Genomic DNA, 21,397 nt, shown 5'->3' with positions numbered 1-21,397 from the left:
GATCGCGAATTCCCCACACTCATAGTGTGCGATTCATATTACTGCGTCCAATCTTACAAAGAATACTTGCAGAACTGGGTTGAAAACGATTTCAAAGATGCAAAAGGTGGCACAATCAAGCATAAAATGCTTTGGGAACAAGTAGTTCAATTACAGGAAGAACTACAAAAGACTCACATGATCCATACACCAAGTAATCAGCCTGATGGCGTTCACATTGCAGGGAATTCATTGGCTGATGAAGCCATGAAGCCAGCTGTGCAAACGGGCTTCCGTAGCTGCAATCACTCGTTCAAAAACAAAAATAGACAGCAGAATAATGCAAGCTGTCTCTGCCTCAATAAAAGACAGTGGTAAAACACTTCCAAAAGGCTTTCCACTCAAGTACTCCTATATAACTGATGCAAATAATGTTCCTTTTGCTCGAATCCCTGGAGTGGGAGATAGAGTAATACCAAACATGAAACATAGATTAGGACTAATTTTAGCAGCACATGAAGGGCTCGCCTCTGCACATGCAGGTGTTTCCGCCAGTGCCATTATTAAAGCAAAGATACTGGTGGCTGCACATGAGGAAACAGACCCAAAACTATGTTTTGGAATGTGGAATCTGCCAGAAAATTAAAGTTATAACAGTAAACGCCTGGCGCAGACGCCCCTTCGAATTTCAGATAAACCATTAGCATGTGTTAACCTGGACCACTGCGGTCCCTTACAAAGAGATGGTACCTATAAATATATCATGGTCACAGTGGGTTCCTGTTCAAGATTCATTTGGATGTGCCCTCAGCGCTTGGCTCACGCCCGAACTGTTATAGAAGATTTGCACGTCTTTAGCAGCACATACGCAATCGGCACGCTGCATTCTGACCAGGGTCCTGCGTTTAGCTCCAAAGCTTTTAAAGAGGCCACGGCCAATCTTGGCATTGCATTGCAGTACTCAAGTCCATCCCATCCTGATGGAAATTCGGTTGTGGAAAGAAAAAACTGTGACATAAAGCAATCTATAACCGCAAGGGTAGAAGGCTTGGGTGACGTGTGGGTCACACATCTAATAAGTGTCCAACGTAGTCTTAAAATCTGCCAAGAAATTCTCCGGGTGGAATCACTCCATATGAAATCCTTTTTGGTACTAGAATGTTGGTTGAAGACCTCGATCGTCATATTTCAGTGGTAGAACAAAACCCCTTTGATATCAAAGATCATTTGGCTGTTTTACAGGACTTAAATGAAAAAAGAATTCTAAGCAACGCCATACAAATCAATTGGACTCAAAAACACACAGAAAGTTTGCGTTCAGTGCAAACAGACATGTTAGCAACCACAAATTTACAAACACGCGTAAATATACGCAATTTAGTAATCCAAATAATTCCAGGAAGATGCGTATTCATGCACTTAACCTTTAATGAAGGGGAAAAAGTACCAATTGCTTATAAATCACACTTGTACACACAAGCAGAAATGAAATTCACTTCAACAGAAAATATTCTGACAGCGGTTCAAACTGCAGTAGCAAGAGAGAGAGCCCTCGCACAGGGTAAACGCATAAAAGTCGTTACTCCTGTACCTGGCTTAGAGGCAGTGACAAAGACAAGCATTCCAAATGCAAAAGCTTTACATCCAAGATGGATAAAATGGGTTAATTCTCTTGCTGCAACAGACGTTGAATACGTTTTTGACCCCTATTTGAAGACTCAAGAATTTCACCAATACGAACATGAATGTCCTCTGCCCACTGAAATTCTGCCTCTAGAACATTACGATGTATAATTTATACAGACGGATCAGTACAGCCCGTAACTGGCGAAAACAAGCTTATAGTGCTGTGTGCGCAATCGTTGAAGGTCGCTGGCTCGATGGTAAATTCAGACTTATGGTCAAAAAAACTCAATCTCTCGGAGACTGTACAGCTCAGCGAGCTGAACTACAGGCTTTCAAGATGGCGCTTGAAAATACAGATTGCGAATTCCCAACACTCAGAGTGTGCGATTCGTATTACTGCATCCAATCTTATAATGAATATTTGCAGAACTGGGTTCAAAACGGTTTCAAAGACGCAAAAGGTGGCACAATCAAGCATAAAATGCTTTGGGTATTAGTAGTTCTTTTACAGAAAGAACTACAAAAGACTCTTGTGATCCATACACTGAGTCATCAACATGATGGCGTTCACATTGAAGGGAATTTATTGGCTGATGAAGCCGCGATGGCAGCTGTGCAAACGGCTTCCGTAGCTGCAATCACTCGTTCAAAAACAAAAATAGACAGCGAAATAATGCAAGCTGTCACTGCTTCAATAAAAGACAGTGATAAAACACTACCAAAAGGCTTTCCCTCAAGTACTCATACATAACTGATGCAAATAATGTTCCGTTTGCTCGAATCCCTGGAGTGGGGATAGAGTAATTCCAAACATGGAACACAGGTTAGGACTAATCTTAGCAGCACATGAAGGTGTTTCTGCCACAGTTTCTTTATCAAAACAGAGATATTTGTTGCCACGCATGAGGAAACAAACCAGAAACTATGTTTTGGAATGTGAAATCTGCCAGTAAATGCAAGTTTCAACAGTGAAACGCCCGGTGCAGACACCCCTTCTAATTTCAGATAAACCATTAGCATGTGTATATTTTGACCACTACGGTCCCTTGCAGAGGAATGCTAACTATAAATATATCATGGTCACAGTGGATTCATGCTCAAGATTCATTTAGATGTGGCCATATCGGCACATACGCAATCAGCACTCTACATTCTGACCAGGGTCCTGTTTTTAGCTCTCGGGCCTACAAGGAGGCCATGACCAGCTTGGGCGTTGCATTGCGGTACTCAAGTCCATTCCATCCTGAGGGAAATTCGGTCGTGGAAAGAAATAAACGTGACATAAAGCAATCTATAACAGCCTGGGTATTAGGTTCGGGTGATGGGTGGGTCAAACATCTAATAAGTGTCCAACGTAGTCTTAATAATCTGCCAAGAAATTCTCTGGGTGGAATCACTCCATATGGAATCCTTTTTGGTACTAGAATGTTGGTTGAAGACCTCGATCGTCATATTTCAGTGGTAGAACAAAAACCCTTTGATATCAAAGATCGTTTGGCTGTTTTACAGGACTTAAATGAAAAAAGAATTCTAAGCAACGCCATACAAAAGCCAACGACCACTGAAGAAAAACCACCTGTCCCAGCAAGACCTGTCTGGATTCCAAAGATTGGGGATCTGGTCAGAGAGAAAATAGCGGATAAGAAGGAATTTTGGCCTTCTTACAGAAAAGCAGTACCTGTACTAGCAGTCCACGGATTGAGAACAGTGTTACTGCCGCCCCTTTCTGGAAAAAAGGAGAACCGGTCCGTATCAATTGACCTGGTAAAACCAAACCATGTGGCCGATTATAAGTAGAAGGCCCAGTGTACTCCAAAGATATAGCAGACGACCAAAACTGGCTACCATCCAAGAGGTTCAAACTGAAAGACCCATCACCTTTGAAGAATCTGCAGTGAGAAAAGAAGGACTGTTCAACAAAGGGATGGAACTTGTGCCTCTTGAAACCAAAAAACAGTTTGTCAAGAAACTCCCGTCTACAATGATGTAGCATCTGACTATACTAACATGTCAAGGGAACAAGCAGCTCCAGTGATTTCAAATAATCCGGATGCAATACCAACCATTGACAGACCTGCTTCTGGCTATTTCATCAACTTCAATACCTTTTCTGAGGATCTCAGTGAGTCTGAAATAACGCAAACAAACAAAACTTTCAAGGAACAAGTAACAGAACTTTTTTCACCAGCTTGCAAATACATATCTGGTTTAACTTTTGGATTGTGTAAGGTATACTTTTTCTCCTACTTTGGCTCATTCTTGTTTTAAGTTTTGGAAAGCTGATAGATGGAAACTATAGTACAATGGACACAGCAAGTAAGAACATCAACTTGCTCCTGAAGCCACACAAATCATCTCATCGTGAGCAAAGAGACTTGTAATCAGTAAACATCACAGCCGTTCCTCTACCTGGTGGTATAGCTTGGGATAGAACTGATTATGACATTTATGGCCCTGTCGAGCTGCTGAAGGTTCTCCACCAATTTAAGGTTTCCTTGAGTTATTTTGTTTAACCCAGTACATATTCTGATGATTGGGACTTTGAGACTGTTAATAACATGATGGCCGACTTAGAAAGGTCAGCAAAATTTGCAAAATATGAAGACTTAGATGGTTCATCAAATTATGAAGAAATGTATTGTTTTAATAATTTTGGTCATCATTATTTGCTCAAATCTGCAAACCCAAGAAATGTTTTAACTTATAATCAATGGGAACATTGTCCAACGCCACCAAAAGGTAGCTCAAAAACATTTTATGAAAAATGTCCATACTTTACAGGTTTTAATGTCACAAATCCAGAAACGTTTTACTTTAAAAATGTTAATAAGACAGGCATGAAAAGTATGTTGACTAATACTAAGCAAATTTATTCTGAGGCCTTTTATGCTCCATTGTCCACATTAGGATTTGACTTTTGGAAAGACAACATTGAGACGAAAACTGTCTGGGGCACAAAAGAATGGCAGGTACAAGGTTTAGAAGCATTGTTCAGAGCCTGCATCATCCCGGAACAAATGATGTTCTTAAATGAAACTGTTCAACAGACATCATGTCTTGGCCTGGCTAAGATAAAAGATTTAAACAAACCGTCCATACCTAAGCCCACACCTGATAGTAACAGAACTACAGATGAGGAGGTAGACGTAAAATAGATTTTACAACACAACAGAACTATTCCTGATTGGAAAAAATGGTTAATCTGGCCCACAGACATGAATAACTGTCAAGCTAGATTCCTGAACAAGACACAAGGGTTTACAGTAACTAGGCCAGATCCAAGATATATCCAGATACAACATCCAGGGATAATAACAACTTACAGTGTAGGAAAACTGTGCCTTGAGTGGCTACAAAAATCCGCACTCACGGATATAAAACAACACTTAACTTTACTTAAAGATGGAATTGATTTGAGAGAATTTTCACTTGGAACTCGCAAACAATGTCATAAACGTTTCATATACGCCGGATATACGCTGCTTATAATGAAGCATGGAAAGTAACACAAATGGAAACTGCATTATGAATACGGGAAATTTAGAGAAAGCTATCTCTGTAGTTGACAATGGGTTAACAACTCTGTCGTCCAGAATGTATTCTTTGGACAGCATTGTATCCTCTGCCATAGACATAATGGAACAGGATTTGCTAATGTTACAACATGGCTAGTCTCAATTATGTTCTATAATGCTGCTAGGCTGGACGTTACAATTCCTTCGTTCAGGCTATGTGCCTTGGCGTCTAATCAACACCGTGTCATTGTTTACTGTATTTAACCTTACAGATAAACAAATCTCTTTGGCACATAGGGGAGCAGACTATACGGCGCTGAGCATAGAAAAACTGGAGAGATTACCATTAACTGTTTCTGAGACACCAGCCATTGAATGGATAATACATGACACCATCACAATACCAGGGACGATTTTTCAGTTTCAATATTGCTTGAAACACATACCAGCAGGCCTGTATGAAAAGTTGGGTAAAGAATACATAAAGTCAACCTGGGATTTACCATACACACACAAATGATAGAGTGGGGAAAAGAAGGTATTTCTTAGTGGTAACAACTGTAAAACAACATTGAGTGGTACACTTCTTTGTCAAGGCATTAATTTACACGGAGCCTGTGATGGTTCTTCAAACAACTTATCATGCCACCTTGAGGGTTCCCTGGCAGCAGTGATAGATCCAAATTTTGGGCAGCTTTCCAATGGGAGCTACATAGTGCTGAATGATCACTGCTGTTGTGGAATGATGCCAGGAATAGCCTATCTCGTTAGTGTGTCAGCCAGGGTCACTTGCTGTATGCAAGTATTGTTTCCAAAAACTAAGACGGGGAGCCGCCACTGTGGCCTTCACTGAACATCTCTTCTATATGAATTGATACTTTAAGCAGAATTAAAGCCATTCATTTACAAAAAACTGTGCCACTGACCTCGTCCAGAGACACGTATGATCTGCAAGTTGCAAGTTCCTCTGCGGAGATACATGCCTTATTATCAACAAACTGCCCCATACATTTCGCAGAAATGTTAGGTCCTATCTTAAACATGTCGGATACCAGTGGTATTGTACATGTAATTAAGATGATTTATTTGGGACTGTTAGCACCCTTTGACGCAGTCCTGGGCATTTTTCCTAACTTTGTGCACTCTGTGTTTGGCGGCCTGCCTCTCATCTTGGGACTTGTAGCAGGGATACTATTTTTGTTCCTCCTGCTCCGTTATGGCAAGTCCGGTCACCAGCGATACCCAGAGTACCATGGAGAACGCTCTTCTGGCAATACTGTATCGTGAACGCATAACACAGATTCTTGGCTTGTCTCGCTTGAGAGATCTGAATACCACGTGGTTCCTGTCATTCAGACCAGTCGGGCAAGATTGCATCTTACCTGTTCTACAATGCCTGCTTTGTGGAGAGGAATGCGTGTTGGATATCTGTCACACACTTCCATCAGCACTGCCAACGGATGTTGACTCCTTACTGGGTCTAATAAAGGCTCATGTATTGTGTTGCCCCCAACGGCCACCAATCTTGATGCCGGCATTCATAGAGATCTCACCGGCAATTCCAGCGAAGGTGAGATACGCGGACCATCAGGCACACAGGTACCATCTACTGCGAACATTGCGACTGACACTGAAGGCGATGCTTCTCATCTGTCTACGATTGATCTACTTAATGAAGTGGTTCAACTTTCATCTACAGTGGTGGAGGACTTCTTTGCCAGCCTAGACGATTTAATGTTTTCTTCTGACACCGAGAATAACTTTTGAAGTTAGCACCCAGCGTTCCTTTCAACTCTGAAATTCGACCTTCGCTTTTTTTAAAAAAAAATTCTAACTTCGGACCTCTATTTTTCTACGATTTGATTTGATTTTTTATTCCAAAATGAACTTTGGCACAAAGCAATCTGCTTAAAGTAGAACTATTCTTAGAGAACAAGAATTATTTGAACACTTCCTAGAAACAATATTGACCTTATCAAGAAAACAAAACAGTTTATATACTCTGCTATGGGATGGTCTCAACTTTTTTTTTCTGTATTTAGAGCCATTTCATAAATGTAACTGTTATGATAACTTCAGTTAGCAATACTAACAACATGCCTAGTGATTGAAATGAAATCATTGCTTTTAAAATACGTGCAGTACAATACTGAAGGAATTGAAATTCTACAAGGCCGGGCTATACTTACCAATAGCCCATATATATATCTCATAAAAGAATCATAAGGCAGTCGTCAATGGAGAAGGTCGAATCGTTTATTCAATCAAATACAAGCCCTGTCAGGGGAGCCTCGGTCTACACGACCCATGGAGGTGCGCAGAGGAGACTGATGAAATACAAGTGATACAAAGCATATATACGCTTTCACACATTCAGGTTAACACCCTACAAGGAAAAACACAAGTTGTCAGTAAGCCAGCAGAAAGACCCATATAAGGCACCATTGATTGCTAGTAGCTAATCCGGAGCTATTCCGGGGGCAGGTCGGTGAGGTGCCCTCTTGTCTATCTAAAGCCCGGGGAGTACAGGAACGGGCTCTGCTAGAATGCACGCATCCCACAAGAGGGGCAGGTGTGACCATGGGTTTCCCTGAGCTACACACAAAAGATCAGAGAAGCAAGCTGAGTGATTCAACATGGTTTTGTACACACGTGACTTCTGGGAAGCAGTATATGAATACTGAGAAACAAAACAAGGTGGTCCTGGTTATATCAATAGGTCTAGATGGGCCTACATGAATCAAATGTAAAACATACATATATTGCGGGATACTATACGGTTATTCATATGCATATATAGTTATATGGTACATAGTGGGCCAATCATGAATATATGATTTTATATACCAACAATACAAATGCTCATTTTTTTCGTGTGCAACCTTTTCAAATGCATTTTAATGTACTTTTGATTGGTATTGTTAACACATGCTTTAGAATATGTTTTAGTGCTTGATATTAGTAATGATGAACATAATAAAGTGGACTGGGTGTTGTATAGCATTTTAGGACCCTAGTGTACTTTTCCAGATTCATGCCCTTACATAGGTATAAATCACCATATCCTTACATAGGCATAGACATCATAACCATATTTAGACATAGCTCGTGCAGTCCAAATACGGCAGGGCTACTTCCACTAGTTCCGAAAATCCACAACGATTTCTTGGAAAACTCGGCTTCACCAGCTAGGAGCTTCCCCTTGCTTCAATATTGATTTATCCAAGAACTCATGGAGTTTTCAAAGAACTAAGACTCTTTGATGACGTTATTATATCCACCTTTACGTCAAACTCAGCACCTTCAAGGTATAAATATGCCCACTCTTGCCATAGCAAACACACAGTGGTTTGGAGCAGTTCCACTATCTACTTGCCCGACGCATTCTCCTACAGCAAGTGACGAAGGAAGCCAACCCTCCAGCAGACACACTGAGAGAGACGCTGTCTTTTCTCTTGACGAGAAAACCAGCTCCAGTGTTTCCAAGCTACCCTTGCGGGTTGATGAAAAATCGAGTCCTGAGACTGACCTCCTTCATTTTAAAACCAAGGTATGGAGCTGATTAGACCCTAGGAAAAATCTTGGATAGATTCTTGGCAAAAAGAATACAACATTTATGCTACACCTCACTTACTTCTTCCCTCAAACTAGACTTAGGTTAGGTACATCGGGGTTGGCATATTTTAGAAGCACCAGTTGAGTACTTTTTAGCCTTTGTTATTTATGTATGTATTTATCTATGTTTTAGGAACCATACAATGCTTTTACAGTATTATTTTATAATACTCTTTTTACTATACACATTATACTTCGCAACCAGTATTACGATTGTAGCAGTTCATTTTTTTGCCTGAGAAAGAAGAATGTTCAATAAATATTCTTTTATTGAAAGCGCCTGTCTATCTATTTCTCAGGACCTCTGGTGAAACGAAGCATGCACGAATGACTGGGTAAAATATCTATCTATTGTTTCCACGACTCTGAAGATCAGTTTTATCTTGGGGAAATAAAGTTGTCATGTTTATGCGGTTGTCACAAACTAAATCCCTTCTTGTGAACTCAAGAAAGTTTCTAGTGACCTCTAAGCTAGCTGGCACTCACAATTAACTCTAATATATTCGATAGCTACCTAGTAGACATAAGTCCTACTACACATATCTAGGATATATTATTCCAAAGCGCAGAGCCTATACATTGTACATTACATTATGTACGTTGTACATTTTGGAATATATAAAGAAATTATTTTAAAAATTCTTCCTGCAACTTATGTTTTTTTCCTGCAGTGTGAGATTATTTTTGGCACAGGATGAACTCAACTGTAAGTTTAGATATACATGGCTTGTTGGAATTAATACATCAGACAAGACCAGAATTTCTATTCTGTATCTAGTTCTAGGGTGAATAATCTGGCCGAGGCAGAATGATAAATCACAGATAAAAACAATTCATACCTAATGTGGCAAAGTGGTAATATTATGCGGAATGGCTGGGAGGCATTACCCTGTAATAATAAAATGAAACCCAAAATCGACCTTGGATTCACAATAGTAATCCTTCTTTCAGTCCCGGTAGAGTGGCAAAGAGCAGACAGGTTTAAAGGAAGATGTTGAGCATTTTACACTACCAATATGAACGATAAGTAATTGAAACAACTCAAAAGAGATGTAACACCAATTTATAAAAGTAGATCTTGTTTGTATATAAGTGTAGACACCAAAATTAAATCCATACAAGTCCTATAACCAGAGTTATTGATTTTTAAGTGTTCAAGAAATCAGTATTTTGCAGAGCAGTCAAACTTTATGTTTGCAGTCAATGGGGAAAATGTCAATGGAACCCCAATAGAGTTAAGGTCTTGCTGGTCCACAGACCAAGCACGATAGTCTGAGTAATTTTACCTTGCCCAATGAGTACAGGTGTAGAAGTGACTTGGCTGTCCTTGGTGATGATCGGGAGACGCAGGAGCTGTCAAAAACAGTGCTCGACAAAACATTATTTACTGGTGGAGTTCAGAGGAGCCCTTTGAGGGAAAATGTGGAGTGGCCCCTGCACCCGGAATCACCATGTAGAACAGCTCTACCTAGCTTGGGCCTCTTGGGTGCAGAGTTGTGCCTGGCTATCCATGGTGCTGCATGGAACTGCAGGTGCTGGCATTACCAGGCATGCCAACAAAGCCTTCTTTTGAATGCAAGAACTCAACAGCTGCATCACAGGAGTGGAGGGAGGACAATGCAGAAGGCTCTCTCCACATGGGGCATCAAGTGAAGTAGTTGGCAGTCAGCCAGACCACCTACAAGCCTTGATCCAGGCAAAGGTCACAGCTTGGTCAATCTTATTCCAGATGCCCAGGGATCTCCTTAGAGGGCTGAGACTCACTGAGGTTCAGGAATGGGCTTTCCAGAAGGGTACCTGGCTGGTCACTTTTGGGGTGGTCTATGTTGGAGCTCGGTGGTCAGTCCTTCTTCGGAATATGGAAGTGCTGTTTGTGCCTGCCGAATGCAGGCAACTAGTTTGCTTTTGTTCATGTCTCTGGTCCTGGATGAGTCGTAGTACGGCAGGGGCAGGTGGGCTGCCGCTGGTGCAATCTTTGTGCTTTTTCTTTGTGGAGTCCTGTCTTGTGCTGTCATGGGTCTCTTCTTTGTCCTATTCTTCTTCAGAGCTGATCTGGAGATCTGGTGTCTGGTGTGCCCCTTAAATCTTAGATGCAGGGGGTGTTTAGGTGTATGAGGGCTAATAGCCAAGGCGCTGCTACTCCTGCAGCTAATCCGCCCCTGAGGTGACTACATCCTGTGGGTGTATGTCACCAAACAACACAGAACCCACTATTCTTTGTACTTTTCAAGATGGCACTAGCCATCCTCTGCTGTACGACCCCACCAGCCCTCTGTAGAGGTATGGCTATCTTTTAAGGGTGGTAAGCCCCCTTAATACCTAATTTCCTACCTGCTCGCAAAAACAAGTACCTGGGGTGGGGGTGGGTGTTGCCTCCACTGGGAGATAGGTCACTTACATATTAGAGGTAGTGAAGCCTTTGAGGCTCTGGGAATGAAAGCCCTCACCAGCAGGAGGTCAGACATCTGTCTTGGCAGCAAATGGCATAGGAAGCCCAACACGGCACAAAGGATCTCAGTATCTTGGTAGGCAACCTCCAAGGATGCCACCTGGGTGCATCACAGCTCACCCTCTACACAACAATCGTGTCAGATGTGAAAAAGAACTGTATTTGATATCAAACATGACTAAATTTGGTGGTAACATCATGGAACTTGCTTTTTCGGTTTTGTCTGGTAGCCAGTCTACTTTAGCCGATGGATTGCCCTTCACTTACAGTATACTTGAATGGCAAGGTTACTGTTGAGGCATATATGTCTGAACATATATGCCTTCATCATTAAAATAATGCACCCTTCCTCCTGGGCTATGGGAGGCATACCGTAGGGGGGACTTACATATTTCAAGTCAGTGAGAGAACTCTGCCATACATGATGTGAGCAAAGTTAAACTTGAGATGATAAGCTGGTCATGAAGGCTGCAGTAGCAGCCCTGCAGACTCTACTTTAACTTGGGTCACTCAGATAGTGCTGTAGCCCTAGTGACCCCTTTAAAACCCTTGCCCCGGGTCCCACTAGTACAATATAGTACACATGAAAGCATCCTGCCATCTGGGTGTATCAATTAACTATTGAGGTAAGGAGCACTGGCACTTGGACATGGTTAGCAGGTCCCAGTGCATTTCAGATCTAAAACCACAGCAGCTACGACAAGAAGTAGGGGGTGATCATCCAAGAAGGGTACTTTCCTACATCTACTATTACTGGGGTCTCCAGGAATCATACTAAAATGGCTAATCTCCTAGTATTATGATTATTGAAATCTTATATAGCAGAACAGTGACCCACACAGGGTTTCCAGGTAATTTAGCTGCAGGTCAGGTCTTGCTGAACCCCACCAGTTTAGAACATCCAAGTCTTAAGTTGTTTTTGAAAAATGGTCAAATAGGTGCAGTTTCTCGGGGTCATTCCACCAGCCCTTAGGAACTGTAGTCCAATTGTGACAGAATTAAGGCTGAAAATAGGAGCAACCAAATGTTTTTCCTCAGCTATTTCAGGACACCAAAGCAGGTTGTGGCAACCTTAGCCACTTGAGGCTTCACAGACAGCTTCCTGTCCAGCCAGATGCCAAGGTTCTTTAACTTGGGGGCTGGTTCCAGGACCACACCCAAGGTTTCTGGCCTGTGCTGTGGTCCTTAAAACAAAGGGTTCTTTCCCAGCACTAGTACCAGCGTCTTGTCGCCATTGAGTTTGAACAAATTGCTGTTCATCACGTTGAGATCAACCCCTGGAATGAGTTTAAGGACTCTGATTTGTGGTCCTGCACAGAAGACAGGGAGAGGATGATTTGTGTGTAATCTGTGTACCAGAATAGAGTAAGACCATGGCTCTCCACTAAGTGGATGAACATAGATGTTAAATAAAAGTGGACTTAGGGCTGATCCTTGAGGAACTCCAGAGGTATGGAGATGCAATTTCGAAGAGGCATTGGCTCATAAAGCCTGGGAATTATGTGTTTTTAAAAAATATGTAATTCAGGATTAACTATCTTTTGAAGGCCTAGGTTAGTCCATCTTTCTAGCAGAATGTCATGGAATAGAGTATCGAAGGCCACGCTGAGATCGCGTAAAATCAACACGCCAGTGTCACCCTTATCTAGGAGCCACCTAAAGTGTTCCATGACTCCTAGAAGGGCAGATTCAGTACTAGGGTGCTCATTAGGAGGGCGGATAGACCTGCGTCTGTCCGTCACCCCGGAGTAGGAGGGACCGTCCGCAGGGGCAGCGGCGGTCCCTCCATGCAGATTAGGATGTGACCGCCACCCTGGCGGTCACATCCTCAATATTTAACATTGCGGTGGGTGGTGCTTCAAGCAGCACCCGCCGCAACATTAAATATGCATGCATCGCATTTGTATGCACAAAGCGGCAGGCACCGCGCGGTGCCTGCTGCTTCATGCACCCAAATGCAGTGGGGTACCATAGGTACCCCCCAGGTGCACCCCTCATCCCCCCATCACCCTGGGGGCTCGCAACAGGCCCCCAAAGACATCTCCGTATGCCTTTCCACGGCGGAGAAGCCGCCGCGGAAAGGCATCAGTTTTCCCCTTCCTAATATGGCTGGCGGTGTCTCCTAGACACCGCCTCCATATTAGAGCTTTTCTGCCGCGGTCGTGAGGCGACCGCGGCGGAAAAGCGGCGGATGGTCTTCCAGACCCCCCAGCCATCCTAATCTGGCAGGGGGTCTTTGAAGTGTCCGCAGTGGTTTTTCCGCATCCTCCGGTCCGGCGGACACTTCCGCCGGCCCTGAGGATGCGGAAAAACCGCAATCCTAATGAGGGCCTATGTTCTGCTCTGAAATCTAATTTGAACAAATGTAAAAAATGTCACATAAACACATCCACCAAAACACAACTGGCACCACTAAAGGCATCCTTCAATGCCACAGCTAAACTTATTACGGGTATGAAGCGTTTTGACCACATCACGTCTTCACTCAAATCCCTACAGTGTCTTCCAATTGAAACAAGTTTCCTTCTGAAGAGAGATTGCCTGACTCACAAAAGCTGTGCATTATAGGACTCCTGAGCACTTAACCAATAATATAATTCACGCAGGTGGTGGTTGCTCTCCAGAAAATACAAGCTCCCTCCTACTAGAGTCTGCCAGATTCAGAAAATCATTGATTCAAGCCCTCACCTTCTCTGGCTTGGCACTAAAATTATTTCCACTGAAGATTCAGCTTAACCCTTTGACTATCACTTTCATAAATGATGTCAAAAGGATCTTATTATACAGATTCCTCCCTAGCTGACAAGAACTTGAGGACGTTTGATTATAGGAAACAGGGAAAGGGCTTTGACGAGATACAAAGTGACCATGAGTAGGCTCTGTAAACATGAAGCATTACAGGGATGCTCTATCACTTCATAACAAACAGTAGTGATATTGATGACTACGAGAAAGTGCCATCTTCCTTGCATGGTATGGCCCCACTTTTTGCTGAATTGCTGATGTGCTTTGACTGAGTGTGCCCTGGCCTCTGCCAACCAGGTGCCCAGGGCCTGTGTTCCTTCCCTAAAACTGTGTTGAAACTGAAACCCAATTGGCATCTCTGGCCACCTGTCATTCCCTAGTAAATTGTACCCTAGGTACCCATGGCATGGTCACCAGAGAAGACTCCTAAGGGCTGCAGCACTTATTGTGCCACCCTTAGGGGCCCTGTACCCTGACACCCACCCACTGCCTTTGCAGGCTGAGTGTCTAAGTACATAACTAAACAAAGAGTCAACATGGCACACATCCCTGTGTGCCATGCCCACACGCTCATTGCCCTGGCATCCGTCAGTCACCCCTCTAGCTGGGTGCCCTATGCCAGTGGCATGGGCACAGGTGCACGAGCCCTGTGGCCCTACAGTAACCAGGGCCATTCCTGGGCCCTTTAAATGCAGTGCTACTATTATTAAGAGTATATGGTGCTGGGAGGTTGTCATTACGAACTTCACTGCACCATGATGGCTTCACTGAAGATGGAGAAGTTTGATATTAAACTTCTCAGCACATTAAACCGGCACTGATGCCAGTGTGGGATTTAATGTAAAATGCACGACAGAGGGCATCTTAGAGATGCCCCATGAAACCTAACCAACTCCCAGTGTCCTGACTGCTTGGCTACTGAGGCTGCCAACACCAGACAGGTTACTAGTCCCCTGGGTCGAGAGCCTGCCACTCTCGGGAGCCTGAAACAATGCACATCCTGGGACAAGGTGCAAAACCTCCTTCCCCAGTATGGGCAGGGGAGGCTTTAAAGGCATGCTGCCTTTGTGAGCTTCTCCAGGCCACTTGCTGTACTCAGCAATCGGCCCCCACCGGTTCTGACCCCCACTCTGGTGGGAAGAATGGCAGGAAACCCTAAGTTAGGAAAGCGGGTGTTCCAGCGTATGCTAACTCCACCCCTCAGTTGGGAGAGGCGAGGTGAAGCACAACTCCGGGCTACGGCCATCTTGCAGATGGCGAGACCTGCTCAATCACAGCTAGGCTCTTGCCCCCTTCCCACAGGAGGGGAGCAGGCTAGGGGGTGTACTCACCCGAGGACAGGGACCCATTGGTCACTGCCCTTGCCCTACCCTTAACACCCCTAAATTTAGTATTTAGGGGCACCCTTCAACTTTTCTTCCTCAGATCCCGATTGCAATAAGAAGTAGAACAAGAAACAAGAAGACCTGCCGTGCAGCTGCTAACCAGAGGACAACGCCCACTGACTTGGCCCCAGAACCCTACAGGCTTGTTGATCCTTGAATCTGCTCCTGCAAAACTCTGGTGTCTCCTGTGGACAGCAACATCGAAAACCCCGGAGGACCTGCCTGCCTTGAACCTTTCAAAAGACTGTGACTCCCATAAGCAGTGGTTATGCTCAAACAGCAATACGCCTGGTGCCAGCCAGGAACGCAAATCCAGCCCACTCTGCACCCCCCGAACCCGGCCTGTGCCTCAGTGAACCAAGACCGCAAGGACGTCCCTCCGGCAACTGGGACCTGAAGTCCAGTGCCCAAAGACCCTGCGCGATGAACCAGACGATGCCTGCAGCCTCAGAACCAGGGACTCTTCCAACCACGATCATCTGGGGGTAAGATTTCCCGACAACAGAAGACACCCCTGCACCCGGTGGGCAGCAGCCCCCTGTGCCTTCCTTTGGGGTACCTACCTCTTCTCCAAGATCCCAACTTACCTCTCGAATTGGTGGTCGCATCTAAAGAATCTCCGTCCCCGAGTCTGCAGCCTTTGTCCACTTTCTAGCTCCTCCATTGGATAACATTGAGCGCCCGACGGCTCAAAAGCACCCTGCACCCAGCCGCCCTGAGTGCCGTTGGAAGTGCAACTACTACTCTACTTTACTTCCCCACTTGCCCTGAGTGAGTGACCAGGAGCTCAGCTCCCACAGCCACGTGCCTCCAATGGATTGCATTGGGCCTACTCTCTCTGTACTCGGCTGCCCCTGTGCCACCGAGGGTGTAACAACTGTACCTTTCTGACCCTGGGAGACCCCTGAGTCTAGGCCCAGAACCTTAACTCCACCAGTCAAGTACTTACCTAAAAGCTGATAACTCATTTTCCTTCCATAGGTTAACATTGACTGGTTTCACTAGAAATTACTTTTGTGTGGAGTTTTGAAATTTTAAAATATTCATCCAAAATCAGCCGAATTCCGAATTACTCACCTTTGATCTGGAGAGAAGCCAGTACTGTACCTTTTAGCCCAGTACTGAACCGAAAAAGTAATCACAACTGTACTTACCAGTAACCTCAATTTTCTTCCATAGGAAACCATCAACTGTTTTTCTGTGACATTTCTTCAGTGTCGATTTTTGCAAACTACAAATATTCTTTAAAAATCTTACCAACTACCAAAACGTGATTACTGTCTTAGGTAGAGGTCCCAGAGCTGAACTTAGGAGTACAGTACAGTACTGGATTACAAAAGTAACGAGAACCCCTTTTACCTGTGACTTGAATTTCCTCCCCTAGCATTAAAATTGCTTGGTTTTCAATGAAAAGGTTTTAAGTGTCAACTTTGAAAATTCATTTATATTCTTTAAAAATCACTACTGTAAACAAAATGTTTTTAGTAATTGTTTACAGTATATGTCCCGGGACTGAATCTAGCATCCAGTCCTGGGATTAGAAAAGTAATCCATAAAGTAATCAATTGCATTTATCTAGCAAAACCCATTGAGCTCAATGTTGAATTGTGTTGCCAATTGCAACCACTGTAGCTGTTGTACTTGCCAAGTCTATTGCCATTTTGCAAAGTATTACCTAAAGTCACTCATATTGAGAAAAGTATATTTTGATACCTGTTGGTTCTAAAATAAAATAACTATATATTTTGATATAAAACAATTGGCCTAGAGTTCAGTTCTTCAGTGTGTGAGACCATTTGCTGATGAGTGTGTACAACAAATGCTTTACACTCTCCTCAGGTACTGCCTTACTGCTCGACCAAGCTACCACTTTAGAGAATAAGGGTATATCTTACTTTAGCCTCTGCCAAACCTCTGGGGACTCTGGACTCTATACACACTGTACCTTACTTTGTTCCAGTATATATATAGCCACTTTCGTACAATGACTGTCTTAGTTTTTGCAGGCATATAGCCCATAAAGGTTATACACTGTCTCTCTCATGTTATGTTTATGTCTAAAAGTTGTATTACGCTTATATATGTAAACAAAACAACCTTTTTCTATGTACAGTGCTCTGATACCTTTGGGGTCATGTTTCCACTTTATAAAACCCTATATATAAAAAAAATTATAAAATATTTATGAAATTGAACAAACATTCACTACCCCATGTGCACATTTAGTATTTGCCAGGTTAAACTAGAGTAATTTAAAACTATATGCATGCTGTCCAAGATGCCTGAAAAAAAACAAAAATGTGAAAGAGGAGAATTCCAAATTCCCCAGTTACGGACTTTTGAATGCTGACATAATACAAATGTTTAAATTGCCATTTGCTTTACCAGTACTGACCTGATTCTATTACATGTTTATCTGAAAGACTCAAATGGATGTGGAGCTTACAGTGCTTAATATTATGCTGGGAACTGAATTTAATGTGCCTGACGCGAATGTATATATTGTATCTATTGCTATAGTCAATGCAAGATTTTGTAAACATAGAGACTAGATGAGTCAAATCTCACCCTCGATGAGTAATTGATGGACATTAATGTATCATTTTTATGAAATGGAACCCGCCATTCTAAAAGCCAAGGGAGAAAGATCATAAGAGATTTTCTGAAACTTGAGAACAGTTGTTTTGAACAGAAACTCTACTTTTTTCTTTTATTTTTTATTAATGCCTATTTTTTGTTTCACATGCCTCGTGCTGTCTGCTAATTAATTACTTTTCATTGACTATATGTTGTACATTTGTATTTATTGATGCCCTTCGCTCCCTACAAATAAACATATAAAAAATATATATATAATTAGGCATTGCTCAGATGAGCTACCAGTCAATCCCACAGTATTTCATAGATGAATGCATTTTAACCCTGAGTTTACATTGTGACTTTGGTGATGTGGATGAAAGTGGTTCTCTATAGAGGCCCTTTTTCGGTCGAAGACAACTAGACAGCACAGCAGAATCTGGCTGCAAAAAGACTTCTTTTGGACATTCTGAAAGCTTCATAAGGTATGCATTCTGCCCAATGCTTACCATTTTCTTAGTGGTTTGTAACTCACATTTTCTGCCTTTAATTGTGCTGTCTCTGTTTGTTTTTGGCAGTCCAGCATGTCTTTGTGGCTCCTATGGAGCAAAGCTTATTCATCATCGCTCCCTGTATTCTTCCACAACTCCTGCTGTCTATAAACAGACCTTTAATTCTTGTTTTTGTCATGGCACATTTGCTGTGCATTTAAAGACAGAGGTCAAATGCCAGGCTCTATCTTCCGAGGGAGCTTGGTGTTTACTTTTCTGTCTCTCACTTCAAAGTGGGAGGATGTATGTGACAATCTTGCTAGTACTGAGAAAGATACATGTCTTTGTAGCACACAACAAAATGTAAATGTCTGTAACTGCGCATACATTTCAGACTATATGAGAATTGGGACAGTACAAATGAAGCAATTTTTTTTAAATTCAGAAGAGTGGTGGAAACAAATATTTGAAACCATCAAAATGAATCAGTAAGCTAGGTGATGCCTTTTTCACACATTATCATTTGTAGGATGTATAGTTGTATCAGTAAAACATTTTGTGCAAATGTAATAGTCATTTCAATTGGAACCATGCATACTCCACACTACGCCATCCCTCACTACTCCACTCTGCCCCTCCACTCTATGACACTGTACTCCACTCTACTTCACTCTATCACACTTCACCACACTCCACTCTGTCACATCACTCTAGGTTACTCTACGGCACACCAATCTACGGCACTCCCTGCCCCTCCACTACAAAACTCTCCACAACACTCTGAAATTCCATGCTACTTGACTCCACTTTATGCCGCTCCATTGTATGACACTTTACTCCACTCTACACTATAGGCCAGATGCAGCAAGCTATTTTGCAATCGCAAACAGTGCGAATCGCAAAAAATGAGCGTTTGCAATTGCAAAATAGCAACAAGCAATGCATCAACCCAAATCGCAGAATATCGCAAGTTTTTGCTAAATTTAGCGCTTACCAAAATTGTTATTACCAAATACAGCGAATCCTTATTTTAGATTAGCTGTTGTGAAGTGGCACAGCAATGCATGAAGTGTTGCGAAAAAATTTTGAATCGCAATTTTGCATTCCCAAAACACCACCAAATCAAACTAGGTGGTAACCAGGTGAAAACCCTCAGAATAGGTGGGAAACATCAGGAAAGTATTTCCCAATTTCACAATGGCAGCGGTTAATGTCATGACGAGGAAGATGAGGCTAAGAGCAGCAGCACAGAGGAAAAAGAGAATAAAGGAGTGCATTTTCAGAGTGCGCGTTACTCTGTAGGGGCAGACAGATGAGGAAATCTATGAGAAGTATAAATTGAATGCAACAATGATATATGATCTCATTGCTGATTTAGACCCACAACTGCAGCCACAATCGCGCAGAACACATGCCATCCCCGCCCATGTGCAGGTCCTGTGTTACCTGCACCTCCTAACATCTGGTAGCTTCCAGGGGGTAATAACTACACCTGGCAGAGTGTCACAAAGTTTACTTTTGCATTTCTTCAACACGTTCCTTGTCGATATGTTGCTGTGGATGCGCCAACACATCAGATTCCCAACCACCCCACAGGAGTTGTGTGAAACTAAAAAATACTGTTATCAGGTAGCCAACATCCCCCTTTTAAAAGGTTGCATGGATGGGACACATGAAACCATATGTCTCCATCAGCGAATGAGTATATCTTCAGGAATAGAAAGTCATTTCATTCACTGAACATACAGGTGATAAGTAATGCAAAGTACATAATCACAGACATTTTGGCAAGATACCCAGGTAGTACGCATGATTCCTACATCTTTAGGCACAGCAGCATACATACATGTCTACTTGGGGGTGAAATTGGAGAAGGATTCCTGCTCTGTAAACACATTCCACTGTCTCATTCATATCTACATGTTGTGATGAAAGATCACAGTTACTAATATATATGCTGTTTCTACACAGGTGACAACGAATATGCTGTGTGTTCTTTTTATATTGACACCATACCTGCATCCAAGCACACCTAGTGAACCCCGGTTCAATGCAGCACACAGGACAATGTGAAATGTGGTAGCGGGGACCTTTGGAATGCTGAAAAGTTGCTTTAGCTGCATCCATAAAACTGGCAGTGCTTTGCAATACAGGCCAGACATCTGTTGTAAGATAATTGCCACATGCGCCATGTTGCACAACATAGCGACTACAAGAGGCATACCACTTGAAACATCGGATAGTGACCTTGATGAGGAAGAGGATACCATATACACACAACCTGCAGGAAATGCAGCAAATGCAGCTGAAGGGAGAAAGCGACATGCAGAAATCCCACAGAATTATTTTTGATGTGAGTACTAATCCAACACAACACAACACTGTTACTGTGCCAAATAGATTTCTTTAAAACAACTTAAACTGTTGAGTTAATGCACACTTGCATAGCCTGAATACAATGATATAGTATGTCATGGAACTTCACTTCAGCCCAGACAAATAGAGCTACTGGTTGCTTCACCAGTGACACTTGCTGTGGATATGGCCACACTATCTCCTGCAGCCTCTCAGTCCTATTGCCCATTCTGGGGGGGTCAGACGAATCCCTTTGTGAGCTCTCTGATTCTGCTGTATTCCGTGTGACTCACCTCCTGGAGTGCAGCACTGGTGCCAAGCTGCTACTGAGGCTGGAGGCATCCTCACTTTCCCCACCCCATTATACAACTGCCAACAACAGCAATGGTCGGCCTCTACTCCACAGCATTAGTCACTTGGACCAGTCCATTAGCAACATCACTGCAGCAATGACTCATTTCCAACTGCATGTCTGTTGCACATTGTGATAGTTGTGCTGTGGCAGTACTGAGATAGTTGGTGGCCCTGGTGAACCCATCCACGCGTCCAAGTAATTGGGTATGTCTTTTGCGATGGGACACCTGATCCTCCTTTAGCACCTTGCATAGGTGCCTGAGTGCCCAAGTCAGTTCTCCAAAGTGTTCTCTGCTTTCCCTGTGA

This window comes from Lissotriton vulgaris, chromosome 2_1 (assembly GCF_964263255.1).
Source record: "Lissotriton vulgaris chromosome 2_1, aLisVul1.2, whole genome shotgun sequence".
Classification (NCBI taxonomy): Eukaryota; Metazoa; Chordata; class Amphibia; order Caudata; family Salamandridae; genus Lissotriton; species Lissotriton vulgaris.
This window is presented reverse-complemented; position numbering follows the sequence as displayed.